The 27,392-nt window shown below is 44.1% G+C and overlaps 1 long non-coding RNA gene across 3 annotated transcripts; it reads left to right on the top strand.

The window, feature by feature from the left end:
• Positions 1-3,066: 3,066 nt before the first annotated feature.
• Positions 3,067-26,370, top strand: LOC103883517. Of its 3 annotated transcripts, none has more exons than XR_004184208.1 (4): positions 3,067-3,122; positions 6,573-6,642; positions 18,734-18,824; positions 22,507-22,712. It is a non-coding gene; the product is annotated as an uncharacterized LOC103883517 (long non-coding RNA). The 3 variants fall into 3 exon arrangements; XR_002521444.2 differs by lacking the exon at positions 3,067-3,122 and adding an exon at positions 25,201-26,370 and having other exon boundaries at positions 5,962-6,642; positions 22,507-22,600; XR_002521445.2 differs by lacking the exon at positions 3,067-3,122 and having other exon boundaries at positions 5,962-6,642.
• Positions 26,371-27,392: the final 1,022 nt, after the last annotated feature.

Here is a 27,392-nt window from a genome sequence, read left to right as displayed (position 1 = left end):
CTGAACCACTGCCAGCAACCAGTAACCTCCAACCTTCTAAGAAAAATCTACCCTTATTCCTTTAGGCCACTATCTGCTGGTTTTCTATTCTTTGCAGTTGACCTCGATCACATCTGAAGTATATCACCTAAAGATTTCATGTGGCTGGAGAGACATAAATCCACTCAACTTCCCAAGGCAGGCTATGTTCTCTCACTGTACGTTTACAAATTCCTCTTAGCCCCAATCAAATCAGGCTCATGAAGGGATTGGTTGCTTTGTTGCTTTCTCCATTTATCCGTAGTCAGCTTCCTCTCAGCCTCCCATTCCTAAGTCTGCTCCATTCTTTTTTTTGAGACAGAGTCTCTGACTCCAGAAACTTCTTTATAATCACAGAAGTTTTGTGGGTTGTGTGTGTGTGTGTGTGTTTGTTTTTGAGACAGGATCTCACTCTGTCACCCAGGCTGGAGTGCAATGGCATGATCACGGCTCACTGCAGCCTCGACTTCCTGGTCGAAATGCCCAGCTAATTTCTTGAAGTTTTGTAGAGATGGGGCCCCACTATGTTGCCCAGGCCGGTCTCAAACTCCTGAACTCAAGGAGCCTTCCCACCTCAGCCTCCCAAGGTGTTGGGATTACAGGTGTGAGCCACTGTGCCTGGCCAACAAAAATTTTTTTAAAAAATAAGACTCAACATATATTTATTTCGAATAAGGAAAATTATTCCCAGAAATTAAATAGTTCCTAAATAAAATCATTGAATTGGATTATCTTTAAGGTACCTTCTAGCTTCAAATTTATTGTAATGAGTATTTCAGACTTCTGCTTGATGAAAGCACATCTCTCCAAATGAGCAAGTGGGCTGCATGTGGTGGCTCACACCTGTAATCCTAGCACTTTGAGAAGCCGAGGTGGGCAGATTGCTTGAGTCCAGGAGTTTGAGACCAGCCTGAGCAACATGGCGAAACACTGTATCTTCAAAAAATTTAAAAATTAGCCTAGCGTGGTGGTGCACACATGTAGTCCCAGTTACATGGGAGGCTTAGGTGGGAGGACCACTTGAACCCAGGAGTTGAAGGCTGCAGTGAGCTATGATGGCACCACTGCAACCCAGCCTGGGTGGCAGGGCAAGACTCTGTTTCTAACAAAAGAAAAAAGAAAAAAAAAGAAAAGAAAAGAAAAGAAAGAAAGAAAAGAAAGGGAAAAAACCAGTACGTTGGCACTGGGGAAGCCTGGCACACATTATCTTAAGCAGTTGAACTGAACACCACCTGTAAGGGGGCACATTGGAGAGGCATTCTATCAAGTCAGCCTCTGGTACACTTGAAAAGTGTGCCAGGCTCATGGAAGCCAAGAAAAGGTTGAGGAACAGTTTCTAACAAAAGAGAAGTGAAGAGCCGTGTTCGCTAAATGCATTGTGTAATTCTCGACTGCATCCTTTTGCTATAGGGCACGTTATTAAGACAACCGGAGAAACTTGAATAGGCTCTGAGGATTCGAGGGTAACACTGTCAATGTTAATGTCCTGACTTGGATGGTTGTATTGTGGTCTAATAGGAGAATGTTCCTTCATAGTAGGAAAAATCTACACTAAAGTATTCTGGGTGATGGGATATTGGGTCGCCAACGTATCCTCAAACGGTTCAGAAAAGTGCTTTGTACTGTAGCTCATTACTTGGAAAGTTAAAGATGAAGCATTGTTTATAATGAGTCTGAAACTAAACCCAATAAATCCTAAAAGCAAAACCAACATTTTCCCATTCTCAAAAAGCTGACAGCAAAATATTGGTTGTAGAGTTTGTACAAGTATAATCTCAGCTTTGTTACCGGATACAAGTATTGACTTAGCCTACTTGACAGACACTTACTAGACACCTAGTTAGAGCAAGACAAGGTACGAAAAGGATTTTTTAAAAATGAGTCATGGCCGGGTACAGTGGCTCAGGCCTATAATCCCAGCACTTTGGGAGGCTGAGGCCAAGAGTCCGAGGCTGTAGTAAGCTATGATCATGCCGCTGCACAACAGCCTGGGTAACTGCAAAGAGCTCACAACCTGGTTACCTATGCATGACCTCGACCATAATCCCTCCATGTGATTCTAAGAGGTGACAATATGCTAGCAGCCCTCACTCTCAGCACCTCCTCGGCCTCCGCGTCCACTCTGGCGGTGCTTGAGGAGCCCTTCAGCCCGCCACTGCAGTGTGGGAGCCCGTCTCTGGGTTGGATGAGGCCGGAGCCCGCTCCCTCTGCTTGTGGGGAGGTGTGGAGGGAGAGGCGCAGACGGGAACCGGGACTGCGCGTGGTGCTCACAGGCCAGCACGAGTTCCGGGTGGGTATGGGCGCGGGCGCGGGCGCGGGCGCGGGCTCAGTAGTGGGGGCGCTCAGGCTCAGTAGTGGGGGCGCTCAGGCTCAGTAGTGGGGGCCCTCACTCTGAGCGGCCGGCTGGCGTACCTGGCCCAGGGCAGTGAGGGGCTTAGCACCCGGGCCAGCAGCTGCGGAGGTTGCGCCAGGTACCCCAGCACTGCCGGCCCGCATGCACCATGCTCGAATTCTTGCTGGGCCTTAGCCACCTCCCCGCGGGGCAGGGCTCAGGATCTGCAGCCCGCCATCTCAGAGCACTCTCCTCCGCCGTGGGCTCCTGAGCCGCCCCGACGGGCGCTGCCCAGTGCTCCATGGCGCCCAGTTCTATCCACCGCCCAAGGGCTGAGTGCGGGCTGAGTGCAGGCGCGGCTTGGGACTGGCTGGCAGCTCCGCCTGCAGCCCCAAGTACCACATCCACTAGGTGAAACCAGCTGGACTCCTGAGTATAGTGAGGACGGCGGAGAACCTTTATGTCTAGCTAAGGGATCTTAAGCGCACCAATCAGCACTCTGTGTCTAGCTCAGGGTTTGTAAATACACCAATCAGTACTCTGTATCTAGCTAACCTGGTGGAGACTTGGAGAACTTTTCTGTCTAGCACTCTGTGTCTAGCACAGGGATTGTAAACGCACCAATCAGAACTCTGTTGAAATGGACCAATCAACTCTCTGTAAAATGGACCAATCAGCTCTCTGTAAAATGGACCAATCAGCAGGATCTGGGTGGGGCCAGATAAGGCAATAAAAGCAGCCTGCCCGAACAAGCCAGCAACAACGTGGTCAGGTGAGCTTCCGTTGTGTGGGAGGTGTGTGGGGTGGGGGGGGTGTTAAATAAAGAGTCTTGTAATAAATCTGTTGGCTGTTTATTTTTTGGGTCCATGCTGCTTTTATGAGTTGTAGCACTCACCGGGAAGGTCTGTAGGTTTACTGCTGAAGCCAGTGAGAGACCATGAACGCCCCAAAAGGAAGAAAGTCCAAACACATTAGCAGACTGTAGACACACCATCTCTAAGAATCGTAACAATCACTGCTAGGGTTTGTGGCTTCCTTCTTGAAGTCAGCGAGACCCAGAACCCACCAATTCCAGACACAATTTTAGTGGACAAAGCGTTTGTTTAAATTTTGCCCTGAAACAAACCAACGACAGGAAGGAAAGGAAATTGACTCGGGATTCAGAATTGGCCTAATAGTTAAAAGGACAGCAGAGAAGTTCATAGCAAATTGTAGATTTGTAGAACCGTGCTATACATCTGTATATGCTTGATATATTTTACACCTTCATATATCTTTTGGGGTGGGTGTGTGTGTAGAGAGATTTTATAAAATCCTTCTGGTGACTTATCTCTTACCTTCACTGTGGAATGATGACACGTACATTGGAATTAGGAACTGTTTATTTTATTCTATTTTTTTGAGACAGGGTCTCACTCTGTTGCCCAGGCTGGAGTGCGGTGCTCTGATCTTGGCTCACTGCAACCTTCACCTCCCGAGTTCAAGCAATTCTCCTACCTCAGCCTCCCAGGTAGCTGCAACCACAGATGTGCGCCATCATGCCCAGCTAATTTTTGTGTTTTTAGGAGAGAGGAAATTTCACCATGTTGACCAAGCTGGTCTCGAACTCCTGGTCTCAAGTGATCCACCCACCTCGGTCTCCCAAACTGCTAGGATAACAGACGTGAGCCACCACACCCAGCCAGAACAGTTTAATAGCAATGGTCACTTCAAAAATTTCAGTTGTCCCATGTGCTATTGAGCAAGGTGAATTACACTTCAAAGAAGAATGTGGGTTTCCTCAAATAGCGTTTTGCTAATCAGCAACTCGGCAAGGCATGTCCATTGCTCATTCAACTGAGCTTTTGTTTACACTTGTGAAAGCCAAGTCCAGATACTAGCAGATCCCCAAAGATGTCCAAAAGCCCCAATGTACATTTCTTCCCTCACCAAAGTCGTATATTAGGCGTAGCAATATAATTCTTATTAATATTAAATTAGTGTGCATAAAACAGAAACCCCTAAGGAGGTTTTCAGCTTAAATGTGCAGGAAGAAATCATTTTTCATTTTTGAGTTTAGACTTTAACAAGACGTGTATGTGACTTACTTATGGTTGCATAACCCAGATCTTAAGGGACAATCATTCATGTGATTGGCTAAAGTGAGTCTTCCTTTCATTTTGGTAAAACCACATTCTTATTTATGTGTTTATTTTGTACTCTATGTCAGTGGTCATAAGTTCTTTAACTTTATGTATTTGTTTAATAAATGTCTCTAAGGGCTTACTGCCTGGCATTAAACGAGGCACTGAGATCCATCAATTGATAAGATTGCCAGGGTCCCAACCCTGAAAGAGCGTCCCTCTGTCCTGCATATAATAACCTTGATGTTGGACTGCGAGACCATATGCAAATATGGGGAAACTTGGGAGTTTCCCCCAAACAAATTATGGCGTGAAATAGTGAAAATTTTATTGAAGACCATGGAAGTTAATACTGATAAACACTTGCCCTGGGTGGGTTACAACCATCTTTTATTTTCTTTTCCTTTATTTTCTTTTTCTTTTCTCTCTTTTTTTTTTTTTTTTTTTTTTTTTTTGACGAAGTCTTGCTCTGTTGCCCGGCTGGAGTACAGTGGTGTGATCTCGGCTCACTTCAACCTCTGCCTCCCAGGTTCAAGTGATTCTCCTGCCTCAGCCTCCTGACTAGCTGGGATTACAGGCGTGTGCCACCATGCCCAGCTAACTTTTTTTGTATTTTAGTAGAGATGGGGTTTCATCATGTTGGCCAGGCTGGTCTCGATCTCCTGAGCTCGTGATCCGCCTGTCTCGGCTTCCCAAAGTGTTGGGATTACAGGTGTGAGCCAACGCACTTGGCCTATCTTTTCTAGAAGACCAGAGTGGATAGCCTTTTGAGAGCTTTTGAAATTCTGTTTTGTTGTTGTTGTTAAACGTACGTGCGACATAAAAATGTTGCATGTGCTTCACATAATGATCACTTTTGTTGACCAATTATGTGGTTTGTTTTCTCCAGAAATCGGGGTGGATTTTCCCCATTCCATCCATGTTCTTCCATTTGGTTTCCTTGACCCTGAAGGGAAATGTCTATCAGACACTTGATTCAGACAGAATTCAAGTGAGACTGAGGTTAGAGAACATAGGAAGAAAGGGAAGCGAATTACCTGGCCCATGTGGGGTTTGGCTTCATGTGAATATGTACAGACTAATAGAACCAGGAGGGAATCATCCATATCAGTCCTGGGAGGCAGCAAGTTTAAGGGAGAGAACCTAGGATTTGCCATCACACTGGCCAATTACATGTGGTCTTGGGCAAGTTAGTTGAACTCTGTGAATCTTACCTGTGAAATGTGGGTAGTACTACCTATCATATAGTGTTGATATGAGAATTAAAATGAGAGGCCGGGCACGGTGGCTCACACCTGTAATCTCAGCACTTTGGGAGGCCAAGGCAGGTGGATCACTTGGGGTCAGGGGTTCGAGACCAGCCTGGCCAACATGGCGAAACCCAGTCTCCACTAAAAGTGCGAAAATTAGGTAGGTGTGGTGGCAGGTGCCTGTAATCCCAGCTACTCGAAAGGCTGAGGCAGGAGAATCGCTTGAACTCAGGAGGCGGACGTTACAGTGAGCCGAGATTGTGCTACTGTACTCCAGCCTGGTCTACAGAGTGAGAGTCTATCTCAAAAAAAAAAAAAAGGTAATTTGAATTAGTGCTGCAGGTTTGTGTATAAAGGGCCTTACTATGCACAGAAATAACTTAAGATGACTTCTGTGTGTCAGTCTACCTAAGGTGGGTGTGTTCTGAATTACTCCATTTTCTTACATGTTAATATAGTTAATAATGGTTATTCAGTTGCTGCATTAGTCAGGGCAAGCTAGGTTATACTGCAGTAAAAAGCAGCCCCTAAATCTCAGTGGCTTTCCAAGAAACAAACAAAAAATTCACTGTTATTACCATTTTTTAGTTAAGCAAAGACAGCCCCATGTGACTTTTTAAGGAAGCTCGCCTCCTTAGGATGGTTCAGCAAAGCGCTTCTTTATCAAAAAAGACTTCCATGATGCTGAGGCAGAAGAGAGGGTTGTGTAACTGAGCACTGCAATTAGGTGCTTTGACTCAGATATGAAATGCCATTTCCACTCACATTTCACTGGTAAAAGCAAAACATATGGCTGGGCCTAAACTCAGGGAGCTGACGAAATGTAATCCCTTGTGTTTCCAAAAACAGAACTGGAAATATCGACAAACAGCATTGAAGGCTCCTGGACTACCACAGTAGGTGATCTCTAGTGAAGAAGGTGAGGCAAGGACTAAAAGTTATTAGAATTCTAAAATTCTCAAGCTGCATAAATACTTTAGTGGCCACTCCAGTTATTTCTGAAACTGATACTCTGTTTTAAAATTACAAAGTTGCTGCTTATACATTGCAACTGGTATCCTTTCTATCCCAGTTTTCATCTTTTCTGCACTTCTGTGACTCAGAAAAGTGACAATGAATTGCACCAAGCACATAGGTAAGTGCTTACAACTCATTTGCTGGTTGATTAACGCCATCACAAAGAGCTCGCATTTGTAAAGGCAACCGACTGATACATTGTATTTCATGTCCAAAGTCACAAGGCAGTGAGAGAGCCAGAAAGAGACTTTCATGCTTACTGCCATTAGCCACAAGAGTACTTTTATTACTTCCTTGAGAAAAGTTGGCCCCAGAAGAGTTATTCATGTTTGTTGGCAGTTTCCAAAGGTGATTACTGCTTTTAGCCTTGGACTATACTCATGCACAGAATATGAGAGGCAGTAATGGTGCAAAACAATGTCAGACACCATTAAAGAAAATATCGCAACTGCAGGACACTTCACAGTGTCTGCCCAAAGAGAGAGAGAGCACAAAGCTGCCACACATCTTTCAAAACTGCTCACAAGTTACCTTCTCTGTAAAAGTTATTGCTAATCCCCAACAACAATTAATGGTTTCTATAGCTTTGTGTATGTTCTTGTGCTTAATAGTCAAATTTATATTAATAGCATGTCTATCTTCCTTACTGGATTTTGACCTCCCTGAAGAAGCAGATCTGGTATTATGCAGCCTTCTTACCCCTAACACCTAACTGGGAGACTTCTTAGGGAAAAGGACAAAATAAATCTTTGCTGAATTGAATAGAAGCCCTGCATTCACTTTAAACTGTAGTGTTTGTCTCACCTCTTTGCTGTGTTTTAAAATTACAAACCAATATCTGTATGCAAAGAAGGAAGATGGACAGGCTGTGTTTGTAGTCTCAGTCCAATGCACGTATCCTGCCAAGAGAGAAAATTTGATTCCATTTTGGAGCTGAGGCCTCAGGTCCAATTTAATTTGATCCCCATATGACCAGGCTGATTAATCATCAGGTCTAGCCTTTCTTCACAGTAAACCTCAATCCCTCGTAATTTGCCATGAAACTGGAGGGAGTTGGCTGTTTCAGGCATGAATAGCATAGTTCTTGTTCAAACCTCCCCAGGCCTTATTTAGGCAAGGTGGGGACGGGCTGGCTGCCCTGCAGAGGAGCAGGTGTAATGAGGATTAGGTCACATGGTGGGAAGGGGGCTCAGTGGGCAGGCAGCTGGTGAAATCCCAGGTGTGTGTGAGTTGGCAGGGGCACAAAGAGAGGGGAGCTGCAACCAGCTCAAAGTCCCTGGCTGTGCAGCTGCTTGTTTGGCACTTGCCTAGGACCCACCTGTAGTGTTGATGGGCACAACCCACTCCTAGGAGCAAGGAAACATGAAAGGTCTTCTGTTAGCTGCAGGGGCCCCGCCCCTTCAAGGGAAGGCTGGAGGGCCCAAGCATGCCCACGGGCTACTGGGCAACCAGCTCCCTGCACTTTGCAATGCTTAAGACAGGGCAGGGCTGGTTATTCTTTTTCACAAGACAGTCCTTGGGGGACTGAGACAAAAATACATATTATCTTTCCATTCAGAGGCCTATTCCCAAGTATACCTGGAAAATAAGTGAAAGACAAAAACAAAACCCTGAGTTGGAGAGTAAGTCAACAGGCAGAGATACTCAGAGAAAAAACAAAAAAACAGGCTCAAGGCCAAGAGGCAAAAATAAAAGATGATCCCTTCTCCTGGGCTGTGGGTGGAGAGCTCGTGTAAACAAACTCAGCATAACAAGCCCTTCTTAATCTGTTTCTGTCCCTCTGCTAATCACTTCTGTGGTTTTTGCAAGACAGAATCTAGTCTCAGTGCTGAGGCTAGTGTTACAGATTTAGTGGGCGTGAATTATGGAACTTCGCTTGATCTCTAAGGACAAAAGAAAACTGCTGGCCACAAATCCAAACAACTGTTGTTCATGCAGGTGGAACAGCAGTCTCCTTCAAGTGTACAGGCTGGAAAAGGGTCCAGATCTCTTATCTTCATACTAAGGCCAACCACCAGAAAAATTATGAAGCAGGTTAAAGCCATTCTTGACTACTTACTGCTCTAATGTGGCTTCTCCCATCTCTGCTTTTAAGTACAAATAGTAGAACCTGCTGATTTGCTTACATGTGGCATCAATCCCCCCGTTCTTTCCACTAACAGAGTCCCAGTCTGGGGGCAAGAGAACAATGACAATGTGCACAGTTAACACATCCTCACCTATCCAGACTCTATGCATCTGGACATGGCTATGTGACTTTTACTCTCAGGGAGACGTAAGCAGAGGATTCTGGGAAAGATTTCTTGATATAGGCACCACCCTGAATTTTCCCTTTTTTTCTATCTGGAATGCAGATGAGGTATCTAAAATACATCTTCCAGCTGACCATGGTGGCTCACGCCTGTAATCCCAGCACTTTGGGAGGCCGAGATGGGCGGATCACCTGAGGTAGGGGGTTCGAGACCATCCTGGCTAACATGGTGAAACCCCGTCTCTACTAAAAATGCAAAAATTAGCCGGGCATGGTGGTATGCTCCTGCAATCCCAGCTACTCAGGAGGCTGAGGCAGGAGAATCACTTGAACCCGGGAGACAGAGGTTGCAGTGAGCTGAGATCAGGCCACTGCATGCCAGCCTGGGTGACACAGTGAGACTCCTTCTTAAAAAAAAAAAAATAAATAAATAAAATAAAATAAAATAAAATACATGTTGCTTCCAGAGATGAAAGCCATATGCTCAAGATGGCAAAGCAGGGAAGCAGAAAGAGCCTGGATGCTCATTGGCATTGCTGGTACTATGGTGCCAGCCCTGACTGCCTAACCCCAGATCTTTTGCTATGGAGGATAACCCTGTAGCTCTCAAACTGGAGTGGGCACATGAATCACCTGGGGGTCTCATAAAACCACAGATTCATGGGCCCTTCTTGAGAGTGTCTGATTCCAAAGGTCTGAGGTGGGGTCCTGAGCCTTGTATTCCTAACAAATTTCCAGAGGATGCTGCTGCCACTGGTTGGAGATCACACTTTGAGAACCACTTGCATAACCGAATAGCCACTTGTTGAAGCCACTGTTACTTGGGTTTTCATACACTCACAGTGGAATTCTGTCTCAAACGATACACTGCCCTCTAAACCCTCAAGAGCTATACACCCCCAGAAAAGGGCTGAAAACTCATTTAACCACAAGGCATAAATACGCAATGAGGCTTACAATCTATTTGGATTCTGATCAGAGAGGAATCATTAAGTCAAAGAAAATAATTTCTGCTTTTAACTTGGAGGCATCATTGGAGTCAAATGGAGAAGACACGCAGGACAGAGGAGCTTACCCAGAACTTCTGATATCATACCAGAGACGCATCACCTCTTCGACAACTAACGAGGGGATTTCTTCTGGCTCTCTCTCTCTCTTCCTAACAATGGAACCTGGGGCAAATTCTTTAACCCCTCCAAACCTCAGTTTTCTCATTTGTACAATTGGAATGATAAGACTTATCACACGGGTTTGCTGTAAGGTATAAGGGATGTCAGGGAGTGAGGCAACCTGAGCATCCATCACTGGGAGAGTAAAATGCATGGATGAATGCCACAGAGTGTTAGGCAGTGATCGGCCACAAAAGTGTAGAAGCACAAATAGCAACATGGATGGAAGCTAAAAACACAGTGCTTATTGAAAAAAGATATAGAATCAATCATGTTATGAATTAATTAAACAGTGGATGCATACCAAAAAAATGTAGTATGCACAATATTCACAAAGATATATTAAAATATATTAGAATGATTATCTGTGAGGCAAAGGGAATGAAAGCAGGATATGGATATATACCTTTTTTTGAAAAAAAAAAAAAGAATGAGTGTCCATCAGATTGACAAAAATCAAAGTGTCTGACAACATCAAATTTAAGTGAAAACATGGAGGAGAAGGAGCTGCTGTATTCTGTTGATAGGAGAGTAATTTGGTACAAGCCTGTGATACAGACCACCAATTGTTCTCACTGCCTATTTTCCCTTCTTCTAGAAAGTGAAGCCCTGATTCTTTAACTGGCCACGTGGCTGCTTGATATGAGCACCATTCTGGATTGGAATAACTCCAATTCCCAGCCTTCTTTGAAGCTAGGTGTGGGCATGTGAATAAGTTGTGGCCAATGATCTATGATTAGAAGTGTCATTTGAAATTTCCAAGGAGTATCCTTGAATGGAGGGATCTCAGTAAATGGCTGGAAACAAAGGGGGGTGTCAGAGAGAGATAGAAATGATCCACAATGTCTAAAATCTCCCCTTTAGCTGACCCATCCCAAAATAGGGCAGCAAGTGACCCAAAATGTTTACGCTTTCCTTGAAGAAAGAAAAATGACAGCCCTGGAATACATAAAATGATCACACAGTGTATAACTTGGCATTAGAATCAATACATCCTAAGAGGAGAAAACTGTTCAACGGGGACAGCCATAAACAAATGTAAAGTGGAGAGATCTGAAGCTTAAGTGCGGTGGTAAAAGAAGTTGTTATAATTACTTCCTAAAACTCCGCTTTAGCCTGGAGATATGTTAACAAAAATAGTGCTGTTTATGCACTATTCCACATATACATTAACAAATATCTCAGAACTTTTTTCTGATTTTTTTGCTTATTGGGTGATCTCTTAAAGAAAAAGATTATGGGCCATGCATGGTGGCTTATGCTTGTAATTCCAGCACTTTGGGAGGCCGAGGCTGGTGGATCACCTGAAGTCAGGAGTTCGAGACCAACCTGGCCAACATGGTGAAACCCGTCTCTACTAAAAACACAAAAATTTGTTAGGCCTGGTGGCGGGTGCCTGTAATCCCAGCTACTCAGGAGGCTGAGGCAGGAGAATCGCTTGAACCCAGGAAGCGGAGTTTGCGGTGAGCCAAGATCGCGCCATTGCATTCCAGCCTGGGCGACAAGAAAGAAACTCTGTCTCAAACAAAAAACCAACCAACCAAACAAACAAGATTATGAATTAAATTTGTTAATATTTTTCTTTCCTAAAAAAGAAGATACTATGGTTTTTAGTCAGCTGACTTTTTTCAATAACAGTTTGTCTACCACTAAAAACCAGAGCCCCACATCTGTTCCTAATAAAAATCTATAATCAGCAATGCCCATTGCCTTTCAAAACTTATTTTCTTCATCCCTAAACTATGCACAGACCTGGCCAAAGCTTGTTTCTGTTGTCACCAAGATATAATGGCATTGCATTTATTCCAGGATGAATAAATCAGCAGCGATTCCAAGTAGAATCTGTGTCAGCCACTGAAGCTATTGAAAATTTGAGCCTTAACTACAGATTGACATTTTCATGTGTTAAAATGCTGAAGTATGCCAGTTTTCTGTGTTTCAGTTTATAACATTCAAACCTTTGTGATACTTTGTTTCAGGTCACAAGGCTTTAAAGATATTTGATAATAGAAGCAGTTCACATTTTCAGTAAAAACAGATTCTGGAAGCAGCAACCTTATGACACCAAATCTTTACACAAGAAACATTTATTTCTAAAAGCTGTGGACTTTGAATTGAACCTGGAAGCTGCAGACCAGGCCACTACCTAGCCAAGGGCTTAAACTGGAACTGGCCTGCAGCCTGCAGGTTCCTGGAGAAGGGGTTTAGAACTGGTCTGCAGTCTCAATGACAGGCTGTCTTGTTACTGTGTGAGAACCAGCCAGAGCTGTTTAGAAACAGCCTTTATGAAAGCACAGTATATAATTCTGGGTGAAAGTTTAGGATCACTTTTCCTGGCAGTGACAAACCCTGCATATTTTTCTTTTTTTTCCTCTGAGAACAGTTGATCCTTAATGTTTTCTCAGCTTTGAGCCATTTTCAAAGAGAAGCACACTGTGGAAGCTTCAGCAAACTTGTTTGTCCTAAAGCTACAGCAAGGCAGGATAAGTGTGCAAAGCAATGTGCAAAGGACCAGCATGCAGGGTGCCCAGTGAAGCAGGTTGCAGGGAGGAGCGGCCTCAAGACCTCTTACCCTTACAGACAGCTACGTGTAGCTCACTGCTCAGGAATTAGAGCAGGAACTACTCTCTCGTGATTCTAAGGTGGGCACCAAACATTGGTCACTTCCCGCAACAGTATCTCCTACTTCTATTGCTTACATCTAATAGGCATCTTCAAGCTACAATCAAATCATTAAAGGATGCTGAACACAACACATTTGCTTTGGAAGGTGGGGCATTATTTTGTTAAGATTCATGTTTTTCCAATCCGAGAGCGTCACAAATGGAGGGTTTATGAGGGTGTAGGGAGGGGACTAAAATGGATGGAAGGAATATGGGAAGGTCATAATTTGGAATCTTAAGAGTAAAGCAGGGTGGGGTGTGGTGGCTCATGCCTATAATCCCAGCACTTTGGGAGGCCAAGGTGAGCAGGTCACCTGAAGTCAGGAGTTCAAGACCAGCCTAGCCAATATATAGTGAAACCTCGTCTCTACTAAAAACAGACAAAAATTTGCTGGGTGTGGTGGTGCACACCTGTAGTCCCAGCTACTTCGGAAGCGGAGGCAGGAGAATTGCTTGAACCCAGGAGGCAGAGGTTGTAGTGAGCTAAGATCGCATCACTGCACTCAAGCCTAGGCAACAGAGTGAGACTCCATCTCAAAAAAAAAAAAAAAAAAAAAAAAAAAAAAAAGCAAAGAAGGATGACTTTAGGATAATGTTTTTCTCTACCAGGAAATTCTTGATTTGTGATATACAAGAAAAATATTGATTTTCCAAGAGGGAAGTGACCTTAAATCCAGTAGGGGTGTGCTGGTGTATGCTCCATCAGTGAGCTTATGTATAAAGAAAGAAAGAAGTGGGTTTATACACAGAAATCTATAGCAGATTTTCCTAGAAAGCCCTGAGAGAATTGGTGTTGTATTCCCAGAAGGCAATTCTTACTCTCCCAAGGAGTTAGTAAGGGGTGAATAAGAATTGCCTCCTGATAAATGGTGAGTGAACTTAGGAGCCAGAAACCAAGAATGGACTAGCACTCTAAGGGATCCTCTAAATAGAATGAGAATGAATTGCAAGGTGTCCTATAAGGTCAGAGACTAGGAACTTCTGGCACATGGGTGACAACTCCAGAAATATCTGTGTTGGGTCCTGGAGTCAAAGGCTATTATTTTGCATGACACCTGGAAGGAGAAGGGGAAGAGGGGAGCAATAAGAGAATGCAAGTTCTCTACTCTCCCACCAGCCCGAGGGTTTGCCTATAAACTGTGTAATTGTAAAGTGCGGGCCCAGACCCAAAAGCAGTTGTGGTCACCTAAAGACTTTGTGAGTCTAAGTGAAACGAGAAAAGTTCCCTTGTCCCCATCTCGGGGGTGTGATGGGGCTGTGGCTCAGGTGCTCGACTGCTCAAAACCCCTAGGGGAGCAGGCAGACAGGCAGGTCGTGGGGATCGTGGGCTCTGACCCCATGGCAGTGTCTAGGGGTGAATGTTTACAGCTTTTGAAGCTCCAGTGGGTGTGTGTTACAGGGTGCCCTTTTAAATTTGCCGTCTGTAGGCGGCTTGTGTTAATCAGCTCAATTACACCTTCTGCCTTACAGCAAGGAAATAGGGTTTTCTGTATCCCTGGATTCTTGCCTTGGTGTACCAGAAAAATCGGATCACACGTGAGTTTGGAGAGTAAGTGCAAGGTTTTTGTTTGTTTGTTTGTTTGTTTTTTGAGACGGAGTGTCTCGCTCTGTCGCCCAGGCTGGAGTGCAGTGGTGCGATCTCGGCTCACTGCGACCTTCGCCTCCCATGTTCAAGCGATTCTCCTGCCTCAGCCTCCTGAGTAGCTGGGTCTACAAGCATGCGTCACCACGCCCAGCTAATTTGTGTATTTTTAGTAGAGACGGGGTTTTGCCATGTTGGCCAGGATGGTCTCGATTTCTTGACCTTGTGGCGCGCCCGCCTCGGCCTCCCAAAGTGCTGGGATTACAGGCGTGAGCCACTGCGCCAGGCTGAGAGCAAGGTTTTACTGAGCAGTGGAAGTAGCTCTCTGCAGATGGATGGGGGAGCCAGAAGGGGTGTGGAGTGAGAAGGTGGTTTTCCCTTGGAGTTGGGCCGCCCAGTGGCCGGGCTCTCCTCTGACTGCCCTGGGCTGAACTTTGCGGGCGATGACATGCTGGTGTCTGCTGGTGTCTGTCAGTGTGTTCTTCTGCCGGTGTCTTCCTCTGCTGGTGTGTTCCTGTTAATGTCCAGCTGCTTGTGTTTGTGCCCTCTAGGGTTTCCGGGTTTTTACAGGCACAGGATGGGGGGTGTGGCGGGCCAGGGTGGTGTTGGAAAATGCAATATTTGGGCGGTAAAACAGAAATGCCTGTTCTCACATAGGTCCGTGGGTATAGGCCTGAGGGTGGAGCCCTAGCCAGGGACCCCGCCTTTCTCTACCCAGCATTTCCCAGCCCCGCTCGCTAGCATATCACTAGCAGAAGCAGCTGGCTGCTTTCCTCCCCCTCGCGCCTTTAGAGCCCATGAAGGAGCTCTGGTGCTGGGCAGAGGAGACTCCCAGTGGTTCAGGGGCTAGGCATAGTGGGGACCTTTCTCAAGGGGCACTGACAAGGGCCTTAGGGAGTTTGGCAGGGAAGAACATGAACAGAAATCAACTGGGGCAGGGGGATGCCTAGAGTTCCTGCAATTATGCGGGGTGGAGGGGGGCTGAGAGTCATTATGATTTATATTTCATTAAATATGATTTCATCTGTATCCAAAGGAAGGTGAGGCTTCAAACATTCAGTTTATGCATACGAAAAACCAAGGAACACAGATTGCATCTCAGCCAGGTCAGTGGCCAATGATAAGAGGATGCAGAAAATTCAGTTTCTCAGGAGCACAACCAGAGTCTGGGCAGCACCTCTGATCTTCTGCAGGGTGCTGTGAAAACCATGTGGCCTTTGGGAAAGCATGAGCTGGGTGCCCTTGGCTGAGGATAGTCAAGAATGGCCATAGGCCGGGCGTGGTAGCTCATGCCTAGAATCCCAGCACTTTGGGAGGCCAAGGTAGGCAGATCACTGGAGGTCAAAAGTTTGAGACCAGATGGGGCAACATGGTAAAAACCTGTCTCTACTAAAAATACAAAAATTAGCTGGGCGTGGTGGTGGCAACTGTAGTCCTAGCTACTCAGGAGGCTGAGGTGGGAGAATTACTTGAACCTGGGAGGCAGAGGTTGCAGTGAGCTGAGATTGTGCCACTGTGCTCCAGCCTGGGCAACAGAGTGAGACTCCATCACACACACACACAGACACACACACACACACACACACAGAGGCCATAAATGGTCCTAACTTTATTCTTTGTTCACGCATTCATTGTTCAATCCATGTTCATTGAGCACCTACTACGTGCCAGCCACACACCATTCTAAGTGCTGCAGATACAGGAATGAACAAATAGGATGTCAATCCCTGCCCTTGTGGTGCTTTCATTTTTAAAGGCCAACAGATAAGCTGGGTGCAGTGGCTCATGCGTGTAATCACAGCACTTTGGGAAGCTGAGGCGGGCGGATCACCTGAGGTCAAGAGTTCGAGACCAGCCTGGCCAACATGGTGAAACCTCGTCTCTACTAAAAATACAAAAATTAGCTGAGCGTGGTGGCGGGCACCTGTAATCTCAGCTACTTGGGAGGCTGAGGCAGGAGAATTGCTTGAACCTGGGAGGCAGAGGTTGTAGTGAGCCGATATCGCACCGCTGTACTCCAGCCTGGGTGACAGAGTGAGACTCCATCTCAAAAAAAAAAAAAAAAGCCAACAGATAATGAGATACACTTTCAAACTACATAGTGTTAAAGAAGAACTTTTAGACAGAGTTTGTCTCTCAAATAAATTTAAGAGTTTATTTGAGCAAAGAAGGATTCCTAAGTTGGGCAGCCCTCAGAACCAGAAGTTCAGACAGCGCCGCCCAGCAACAGGAGCTGAACTCAGAAGCAAAGCAGAGCAGTCACCTGGTTGGCTACAGCTAGGTGTTTGCCTTATTTCGTCATGGTGTGATGAGTTGGTTGCTTGTGATTGGCTGAAACTTGGCTATTTGTTACTCTCTCTCTCTATATATATATATACACTGTTCACTTATGTTTCAGCTTGTTTATATACTAAGTTATTTGGGGGTGGGGAGGTTGTTACGTAGGAACACAAAGTACAAAGATAGCCTCCAGCGAATGGTCTCCTGTTTATTTTGCTTGAACGATAGCACATTAGACAGTTGTGAGTTCTAAGAATAAATCTAAAGCACAGAAGGAGGATGGGAAGAGTGTTATGGGAGGATGGGAGTTATATGTATAATTTTAGACGGGACGGTCAGGGAAGGTGTCACTTGGAAGGGTGGTATTTGAGTGAAGACTAGAAGAGGCCATGGAAAGAGCTCTGCAGAGATGTACAGAACAGCATTTCAGGCAGAGGGCAGAGCATGTGCAAAGACCAAAGGCAGGGACATGCGGACCATGCTGGAGGGACCGTGAGGAGGCCACTGAGGCTGGAATGGGGTCAGAAAGAAGGAGGAGGCATGAGGATTGAGAGTTGCCAAAAGACCCTATCATGTAGAGATGGCACCATTTTAATCACTGGTTTTTACTAAGATGTGAAAGGATGAGAAGGTGTCGAGCAGAGAAGTAAAATGATCTCATCTGAGGAGCCTTCCTTCTTGGAAGGGAGAGATTTTGCCATTCAAATCGGAACTATTCTTTCCCCTGCAAAGAGAGGCTCATTAGGAAGAAGTCATGATGTGGCAAGATCCTTTGCATTTGGGGAACTTGAATTTTTAGAGCATCTGAACACTTCTCCTACCTTCTCCCTCAGTAGAAAATCACCTGCAATGAAAGTCCCCTGAAGACGTACACGTTTTGAGTGGTACTCTATTTGGAGTCCTGAATGCTGGGAGGAGTCATGTTGACCAGGTCAACCAAAACACGAGGAGAAGCCAGTGGAAACAAAGTCGACAAGCTGCTCTGGGGTTTTGCCTCAATATCACCCTTCCAACTTCAGACCCGAGTGGCGCAGAAGGCACCACTAAGAGGATATAGATGATCACTCTTGCAAATATTGGACCAAATGGCTGCAGGCCCACACCTGGCATCTGAGGAGACTATGATGAGAAGGAACAAGAGGGCACTTGAATAAGTGCAGTCCAGCCTGAGACTCAAGCTGCAAGACTCAAGTTGCGTTTTTCCTTTAAATGTGAATGACATCTCTGGGCCCTCTCTGAATCACCCCGTGAGGTCAGGGACAGCCTCTTGTAAATCAATGGATTTATTCTCTAGGCCTCTAATCAGGGTTTTTTTTATTTTTTTGTTTTTTATTATTATTATACTTTAAGTTCTAGGGTACATGTGCATAACGTGCAGGTTTGTTACATATGTATACTTGTGCCATGTTGCTGTGCTGCACCCATCAACTCGTCAGCACCCATCAACTCGTCATTTACATCAGGTATAACTCCCAATGCAATCCCTCCCCTAATCAGGGTTTTATGTAGAATTTTGCGGGACCCACAGTTTGACCTAGGATTATCAGCTCCATTGGGGGGGAAAAAGGTGCCTGTGGGGATACCCTGAGTCCTCCCACCCTATTCTTCCTCCATAGTGACTGGCTGCGGTCCAGCAAACTGCAGGAGACCCTCTGTAAAGACCTTTGGATTCTTACCCTCAAATAGAAGCCCATGACAGTACGGAATATTTCCATTTCAAAAATTTCTTTTTTAAGGCTGGGTGTGGTGGCTCATGCCTGTAATCCCGGCCCTTTGGAAGGCAGGGGAATTACTTGAGGCCAGGAGTTCATGACCAGCCTGAGCAACATAGAAAAGAGAGAGAGAGGAAAAAAAAAAAAACCAGCCAAGAAAAAAAAATCATTTTTGTTAGAAAAGTAAACCATTTGGGGATGTTGTATGGCTGATACAAAAACAAACAACAAAAAAATTAGACTGTTAGAATTTAACTAATGTCTGTTACCAAAAAGGTTGAAACTTGTCTTTATTGAAGCGGGAGTTGAAGGTTAAAAGGTAACTTTCACCTACAGGTTGAGATTTGCATGCAGTATTTCCAGAATGTTGAATATCAGCACGGATCACTGCAAAGAAGTTGGAACTCATCCCACATGAACTTCTCAGGTGAAAAGGGACTTGACAACTGAGACTTCTCTAATAAGTGACAAAAATTATGTGGGTAATAATTTGACCTTTTTTTGTGTTAAAGTCTCTATTGAAATAGAATGCGCAAATTAATGCTCTTAGGAGACCTGCTTAGAGGAAAAACAGAATGAGGATCATGAACCCTATTAACTCACATGTCTCAAGCCTCTAATGAAAAATTCCTGAGTGAAAGGGGATGAGTAGGATGCTCCAAGTTTAGGGAAACTTTGTGAAGCTCTCAAGCATGTGGTTTATAAAGTTGCATAGCACAGTCCTCAACTGATTTTTTGTTGTTTTTTTTTTTGAGATGGTGTCTCGCTCTGTTGCCCAGGCTGGAGTGCAGTGGTGCAATCTTGGCTCACTGTAAGCTCCGCCTCCCAGGTTCAAGCGATTCTCCTGCCTCAGCCTTCCAAGTAGCTGGGACTACAGGCACCCGCCACCACACCCAGCTAATTTTTGTATTTTTAGTAGAGATGGGGGTTTCACCATGTTGGCCAGGATGGTCTGTATCTCTTGACCTAGTGATCCGCCTGCCTTGGCCTCCCAAAGTGCTGGGATTACAGGTGTGAGCCACTGTGCCTGACCTCAACTGATTTTATAACTGAGATTTATATCTCTAACAAAATAAGATACATAGCAAAAGAATGACTCTGCCAGCCCTTTCTGGAGAGGGAATGATAAGTCCTCGAAAGATATTGTTTACTTTGCTGACTTATCTATTTTATTCTGTAAATTCTGCACTCCGCCCCAGATTGGAACTCAAAATCTATTGTTCCATCAAATCAATTTCCCCACAGAATGAAGAATGCGGTACCCACTGTGCTTAAAATTCATTGTTATCTGTTAAGAACCCAACTCAGTGAGAATCATTGAGATTAAGAGGGTCTAGGTAGTTAAGGTGGAAACAATGTGTAGAAAAGAGATCCACACACTGATTATTTTCTAATAAAACTGTTCATTCTATCAGAAAGTGGAGGGAATTAAATATAAACAGACACATTTGTTTAAACCCAGCTTCATTACTATTCTATAGGTTGCTTGAAACCTATTCTGACATCAGTTATTAAATAAACTGTGATATTTTCACAGATAGGAAATAGCTGAGCTGAAGTTATCCATATCTGCAGGATTATTCTGTATTTAATTTTAATGTTCAAAGCTTGAGAAAATTATATGGCTATAGAACATAGTCACGGGTTTCATGAGCTAGAAAGGCTAGCCAACGAAATGACTATCTGTCAGAAGTGTAACGGAGTTTTAAAAAATTAAAATAGAAAATAACAATGATGACCACAATGCATTGTGTACCTACTACGTGACTTTGTATGTAGCATACCTGTGTATCTTTACATATCTTTATATATATGGACTTAATGTGGAGTTTATTTCTAATACTTCCAATGATCCTGCAAAGGAGTAGTGTTACTATTCCCATGTTACAGATGAGGAAATGGAAACTCAGGGAAGTTATCCAAGATTAAATCAAGATTTATCCAAGGTTTAAAAAAGTGTAGAGTTAAGATTCAAACCTGAATTTGGCTGGGCGTGGTGGCTCACTTTGGGAGGCCGAGGCAGGCAGATCCCTTGAGGTCAGGAGTTTGAGACCACCCTGGCCAACATAGTGAAACCTCGCCTCTACTAAAAATACAAAAATTAGCCATGTGTGGTGGTGCACTCTTGTAATTCCAGCTACTTGGAAGACTGAGGTAGGAGAATTGCTTGAACTAGGGAGACAGAGGTTGCAGTGAGCCAAGATCACGCCACTGCTTACCAACCTGGGAAACAGGGTGAGATTCTGTCTCAAATAAAAAGATTCAAACCTAAATCTAGCTCCTAACCCTGGGTGCTTTCCACCAATGGACTCTCTCAATAATACAAAAATTAGGTAGCTATCAAATGGAAATTCAGAGACCCTAGTTTTCATAAATAAAATCTCAAATCCATAATTAAGAGACATAAATTCATTTCAAATGTATTTGTGTGCATGCATCTTGTAATCAACTTCTAATCAACTTTCTTGATTGAATTCAAATTTAATAGACTTTAAAATAAAAATGGAATCGGTTTTATTTCCTTTGCATTTATGGAGCACCTGCCGTGGTTCGGGCACTGCTTCAGACACCGGGGACGTGAAGGCCACGCCGGTTTCAGTGTCTGTCACTAACTCTTTAACAGCTGCAATTGTGGGCACTATAGTAGGTTTTCAAACATATTAATTTAAAAGGACTAATAATACAGCTGTAAAGTCTTATCAGTTGGTTCAGCTTACCTCTTCTAAATGCACATGACAATTAACCAATAATGCACAAAAGCATTTTATATTGCATCTTTGTTTTTTATACTTCTGTTATAAATTAAAAGTGGAAAGAATGTTGGATTCGAGGCCAGCCCTGCAGTATACCTGCATTGCAACTTTGAGCTTCTCTGAGCCTCAGTTTTTTTCATGTATAAAAATGGGGATGCTAGGCAGGCATGGTGGCATTCACCTCTAGTCCCAGCTACTCGGGAGGCTGAGGCAGGAGGATGCCTTGAGTCCAAGAGTTTGAGGCTTCAGGAAGCCATGATTGCATCACTGCACTCCCGCGTAGGCAAGAGAGTGCAACCTTGTCTAAAAAAAACTTTTTTTTTTTTTAAATGAGGATGATGCTAACCATCTTACAGTGCTACTATCTGGACTCTTTAGCACAATGTTCAAGAACCTCCATAATCTCCTTTCCAGTCCCATCTATGGCTCTTTCTATCACTCTAAATAGCCTGGAATCCCACCTATTTGAACACTTTGCTTTTTGCAACAGACTGAATACTTTCCACACCTCCATAGCTCTATTTGGTTCCTTATCCAGCACTGCCAGCTCTCAGGACTGCCCACGGAAATCTCCTGTTTGGAAACCTCCCTGACAATTCCAGTGTGAACTAAGTCCTCCCTCCTCAGCACTTTCCCAGCACCCAGCCCATATTTCCAGTATAGAGTTTCACTTTTCCTTCAATTCTTGATGATCATCAGAACCATGACTTAATCATCTCTGTTTCCCTCACAGTACTCAATGGTGCTCATGTAGAATGGCCTTGATAAATGCTGAACAAATGAAGGAATCTGTTCTCACTTAGCCTGGAGAAAGAGCTGGGGACACAGGCCCTCTTCCTCTATCAGACTCCATTCGATAATTAGTTCAGTTGTCAAAAAGACACATATAAAAAGCAATTTCAGTGCATTTTCCAGTGAGGATGTGATTCTCCACCATGTAATAAAATCCCTTGCAAGACTCCAATAAAGAAAGGATTTTGAGGGAAGATAAGCGGTGATCTGTTTGGATAATGCACTCCGCTCCTGAAAAGGCTTTTGAGTATACACATCCCCAAATATACATGAATATGAGTTCAGTTAACTCCCCATATACATATACCTATTAGTTTATACAATATGTATATGCCCTACTATATTAACATATATTGTAAAGTATGTAGAACTATACATATATAGAAGCTATAATTTTTTTAAGGAAGAGTTTTAATATTTTCTTTTTGCACCCCAGGAAACAGCCTTGCACAAAGAAAACCTAATCTTGGCTGAACAGCTATACTTCCCGGTAGAAGAAAGGAAATCATGTTTTACTTTCTGTAGATTATTCTCTAATATTGACCATTTCCTCTCTCTCTTCAGGTTCTCTTACAAGACCACCAACATTCTTCAAACGTTAGTGAAGGTTTGGAACTCTGGATCCTCAGCCTGGATGTGTCACAATTTAATCCCAAAGGTTTGCTGTGAAGTTGTGAGCATGACAGTGTGAAACTCGACAGATTATTCTTGAATTCTTTGTTTGTTTTCGTTGTGACCTGACTCTCGTAAAATTTATGTTTTCTTCCAAACCCCCAGGGTGTGTGGTCACATGATTTAAATAGAGAAAAACATTGTCCAAACAGTATCGGAGGAGTTATCACTTTTACATTGTTTTAATTAAAGAAAAAGCCTTTCTAAGGGGAACATCACACACCGGGACCTATTGTGGGGACCAGGGCCTATTGTGGGGAGAGGGGCAGGGATAGCATTAGGAAATATACCTAATGTAAATGACGAGTTAATGGGTGCAGCACACCAACATGGCACATGTATGCATATGTAACAAACCTGCACATTGTGCACACGTATCCTAGAACTTAAAGTATAATAATAATAATAATAAAAAGAAAAGCCTTTCTATCCAGGTCTACTACCATCATTAGTATCTTATCTAATCTAATACTATAGTTATTTTTAGTAGTATTATTTAGCATTTTTAGCGTTATTACAGTTTTATCTGTATCTTTTTTTTTTTTTGAGACGGAGTCTCGCTCTGTCACCCAGGCTGGAGTGCAGTGGCCGGATCTCAGCTCACTGCAAGCTCCGCCTCCCGGGTTCACGCCATTCTCCTGCCTCAGCCTCCCGAGTAGCTGGGACTACAGGCGCCCGCCACCTCGCCCGGCTAAGTTTTCGTATTTTTTAGTAGAGACGAGGTTTCACTGTGTTAGCCAGGATGGTCTCGATCTCCTGACCTCGTGATCCGCCCGTCTCGGCCTCCCAAAGTGCTGGGATTACAGGCTTGAGCCACCGCGCCCGGCCTATCTGTATCTTAAAGAAAAAGTCAATAAATATGAAGACAGAGTTTGTTTTGAAAATGTATGCAAATGCCCACCATGTTAAAATCATTTCAATTTTGTGTGCATGCACACGCACACACACAGGGAGAAGAGCAATGAATATCCTATTCACAAAAGTTACACAGATTATTTCAGGGTGGTGGGATGAAGATTATTTTTGTTTTCCTCTTTGTGTATGTTTGTAATTTCTGGAGCATTCTATAATGGCCAGATTTTTGTTGTTTAACAACAGTATGCGTACCAACAGTTATAAATCATTTACCTAGATTCTTATATTGTAAGATTTCAAATAGAAATTTAAAAAATACCTTTTGGAGTCACTGGCATCTAAAAGAAAACTATATATTATTTCTAAGTTCTATGCTGCATTTTAATTGTAACACAATTTTTTTTTTTAGACGGAATCTCGCTTTGTCCCCCAGGCTGGAGTGCAGTGGCGTGATCTTGGCTCACAGCAACCTCTGCCTCCCTGGTTCAAGCAATTCTCCCTGCCTCAGCCTCCCCAGTAGCTGGATTACAGGAGTTTGACCAAGTTGGCCAGGCTGGTCTCGAACTCCTGACTTTCGGTGATCTGCCCACCTCAGTCTCCCAAAGTGCTGGGATTACAGACATGAGCCACTGCGCCCGGTGTAACACAGTTTTTAATATATTTTGGTTTCACGTAAGAAAATTGCATTTGAGGCTGGACACGGTGGCTCCCGTCTGTAATCCCAGCACTTTGGGAGGCCGAGGCGGGTGGATCGCCTGAGGTCAGCGCCTAGCCAACATGGTGAAACCCTGTCTCTACTAAAAATACAAAAAATGAGCCAGGCATGGTGGTGGGTGTCTGTAATCCCAGCTACTCGGGAGGCTGAGGCAGGAAAACTGTTTGACTCCAGGAGGCAGAGGTTGCAGTGAGCAGAGATCACGCCATTATACTCCAGCCTGGGCAACAGAGTGGGACTCAGTCTCAAAAAAAAAAAAAAAAAAAAAAAGAGAGAAAGAAAAAGAAAAATTGCATATTGCATTTTAAATCAAATGCTTTATAAAAGAGTTCCACTTATCTAGATTTTCAATACATTTTGTCTTTGAGGCACAAAGAGAGGTAGAGGGTAGTTGCAGAGGAGCTTGTAAAATAAAAGAACCAAGGTAGAGCTGATGGGAGGCAAAAAGGAAGATCTTAAGTTGGGAGGTGTGTCTGTCTGGACAAGATTAAGATTCAAGTAAACCCCGATCCAAACATGTGATATTCCCTGTAAGGAAAACCGTTGCTGAGTGCCTCTGTGGACAGCATAAGCCCGCCTAAAAAGTCTTCTGTTGGACCAGGTGTGGTGGCTCATGCCTGTAATCCCAGCACTTTGGGAGGCTGAGGCAGGCGGATCACAAGGTCAGGGGTTCGAGACTAGCCTGGCCAACATGGTGAAACCCCGTCTCTACTAAAAATATAAAAATTGGCTGGGTGTGGTGGTGGGTGCCTATAATCCCAGCTACTCAGGAAGCTGAGGCAGGAGCATCATTTGAACCCAGGAGGTGGAGGTTACAGTGAGCTGAGATCGTGCCACTGCACTCCAGCCTGGGCGACATAGCTAGACTCCATCTCAAAAAAAAAAGTCTTCTATTGAATGCAAGGAATGAAAACAGGGTTCTTTTTAATCAAGTGAAAAAGACTTTCTTTTAAGAAGTGAGTTTGGTAGACCTGGGAACTTAATGGTTTAATTAAAGAAAACACTTCTCCACACAGATCTGGCTGCAAGACCTGTAAGAACACTTGGATAATGCGATCAACCTTCCTTGGCATCGTGGTATGTGTAATAGAGGATTAATAAACGAGGCCCCAGGGAGGTCTGTGACCACCCTGAAATTCTATATAAGTTTTATATCTGTGTGCACATTTGCATTTTTATGGTAACATGCATTTTTTTCCAATGGCTTTTATCAAACTCTCAAAGGGGCCAATGACCCAAAAAGGTTGAAAATTAATGTAATAGAAAAAGCATGAGCTTTGGATTCAGGGAGAATTGAGTTCAAATTTGTAATTTACTGGCACAGGATCTCCCATTTTTTTTTCTGGCAGAGTCTCAATTTTGTTCAAGTGACTACTACCCTCTCATATGCCTCAGCGGGTCTAAACTACATAAATATTCTCTTTCCCTTTGTTACTGACCGTTAGGCAACCTCTACCTTTGGGACCACGATATGGACTTCCCCCTGTATCTGCCATATATTAACAATGATTCACATACACATTTCATGGTGTCTTGCTTAACACATTGCAAAGCCTTTCTTACCACTGTAAAACAGTACATGCCCTTGAGAAGTATATGGTAGCAGAGCCATAATACACATCTCCCCAGCACAACACTTCTCCTCTTGGGAATGCATGCCAACTGCTTTAGGAGTTGCTCTCAGTCGCTGTCTATGATCTTGACTAATGTCACAGGACTTCCTGATGTTCCCCCTGTGACAGAGCATTCTGTTGGCTTGCAAAGACACATAGTTGAGGACTCACAACAATCCTTTTACACATCAAATCCTCAACTTGGGCCGTCAACTCTGAGAGTAGACGCCACTTCTCATTTACTTGACATCTGCTCACCAAGCTTCCTCGAGAGCAGGAGCAGCCTTTCCATGAGCATGACAGCCAGCTCTGTCCACTAGTTACAGGTAGATGACTCACGGAAGCAAGGTCTGCGTGCCTTTTATAAAAACAAAAATACAGATTTTTAAAAAGTAAATACATCGGCTATGCAGAATTCGAATTCAGGCCTGCAGTGGAAAAAACAACATACCGACTTAGCTTTAGAAATATCAGTTCCAGGGTTTATGGGATAGCTGGTTAACGTTTCACTTTCTTTTTCTGTTTTTTCTTTTTTTTTTTAGATGAAGTGTCGCTCTGTCACCCAGGCTGGAGTGCAGTGATGCGATCTCAGCTCACTGCAACCTCTGCCTCCTGGGTTTAAGCAATCCTCTGCCTCAGCCTCCTAAGTACCTGGTATTACAGGTGCATGCCACCACGTCCGGCTAATTTTTTTTTTTTTTTTTTAGTAGAGACAGGGTTTCACCATCTTGGCCAGGCTGGTCTTGAACTCCTGACCTCGTGATCCACCTGCCTCAGCCTCCCAAAGTGCTGGGATTACAGGCGTGAGCCACCGCGCCCGACCCTCACATTTTACTTTCAATCCGAGAGTCTATAATTTGTGGGTTCAGGACATCTAGGCCTTAGCTAATCATGTAATTTTAACTACAGAGTCTTCTTTCTGGGGATCCAGGCGAACTGACCCTTTGAGTTCTTATTTCATTCAATATCTGTATAAATCTGAGCCCCCCTACCACATACTGTAATGGGGTAGGTTTAACATTTCCCCAGCATCTGTAAGGATTCTCAGGAACCTCCTGCTGTTCTTTGTCATCTCTCACCCTGACTTCTGTGTCCAGTAAACTCTGCCTCCTGCTCCCTGAAGCTGCTCTCTTCTCCATCCCCCACTTCCAAGGACCAGTCTCTAGGCTTTATTCCCCAGGTTGCACTAACACAAGCACTCGTGAATAGTTACCTTTCCCTGAAGTCTTGGGACCAAAGCGGTCACATCATGGTATAGAATAGGCAGCAACTTGAAAACAAATGAAGACATCTCTATGCAAAAGTGCCTAGCCTATCTGTAACCCTCCAGGCATTTCTTCCTGGTTTCCCTCTCTTTGGCAGGTTGACAAGTCTCCTCTTTCTTTGACCCAGAGAATCCTCCTCCTACTGACCTCTCTTCTTTCCATTCCAAGGCTCCTTGACTTCCTCACCCACTGGAGAAGACTAAAATGTTCTGCTAGTTTGTTATATGAAATAATTTAGTTATTTTTATTAGGACTTCTTTGTTCCATAGGGATCAGAGAAGCCAGATGTTTTCCTAACAAAATAGTATCCCATGCCTTGCCCAGTGGTCC

Source organism: Papio anubis, chromosome 6 (assembly GCF_008728515.1).
Source record: "Papio anubis isolate 15944 chromosome 6, Panubis1.0, whole genome shotgun sequence".
NCBI lineage: Eukaryota > Metazoa > Chordata > Mammalia > Primates > Cercopithecidae > Papio > Papio anubis.
The sequence above is the reverse complement of the archived record's forward strand: the minus strand, read 5'-3'. Positions and strand labels throughout refer to the sequence as shown.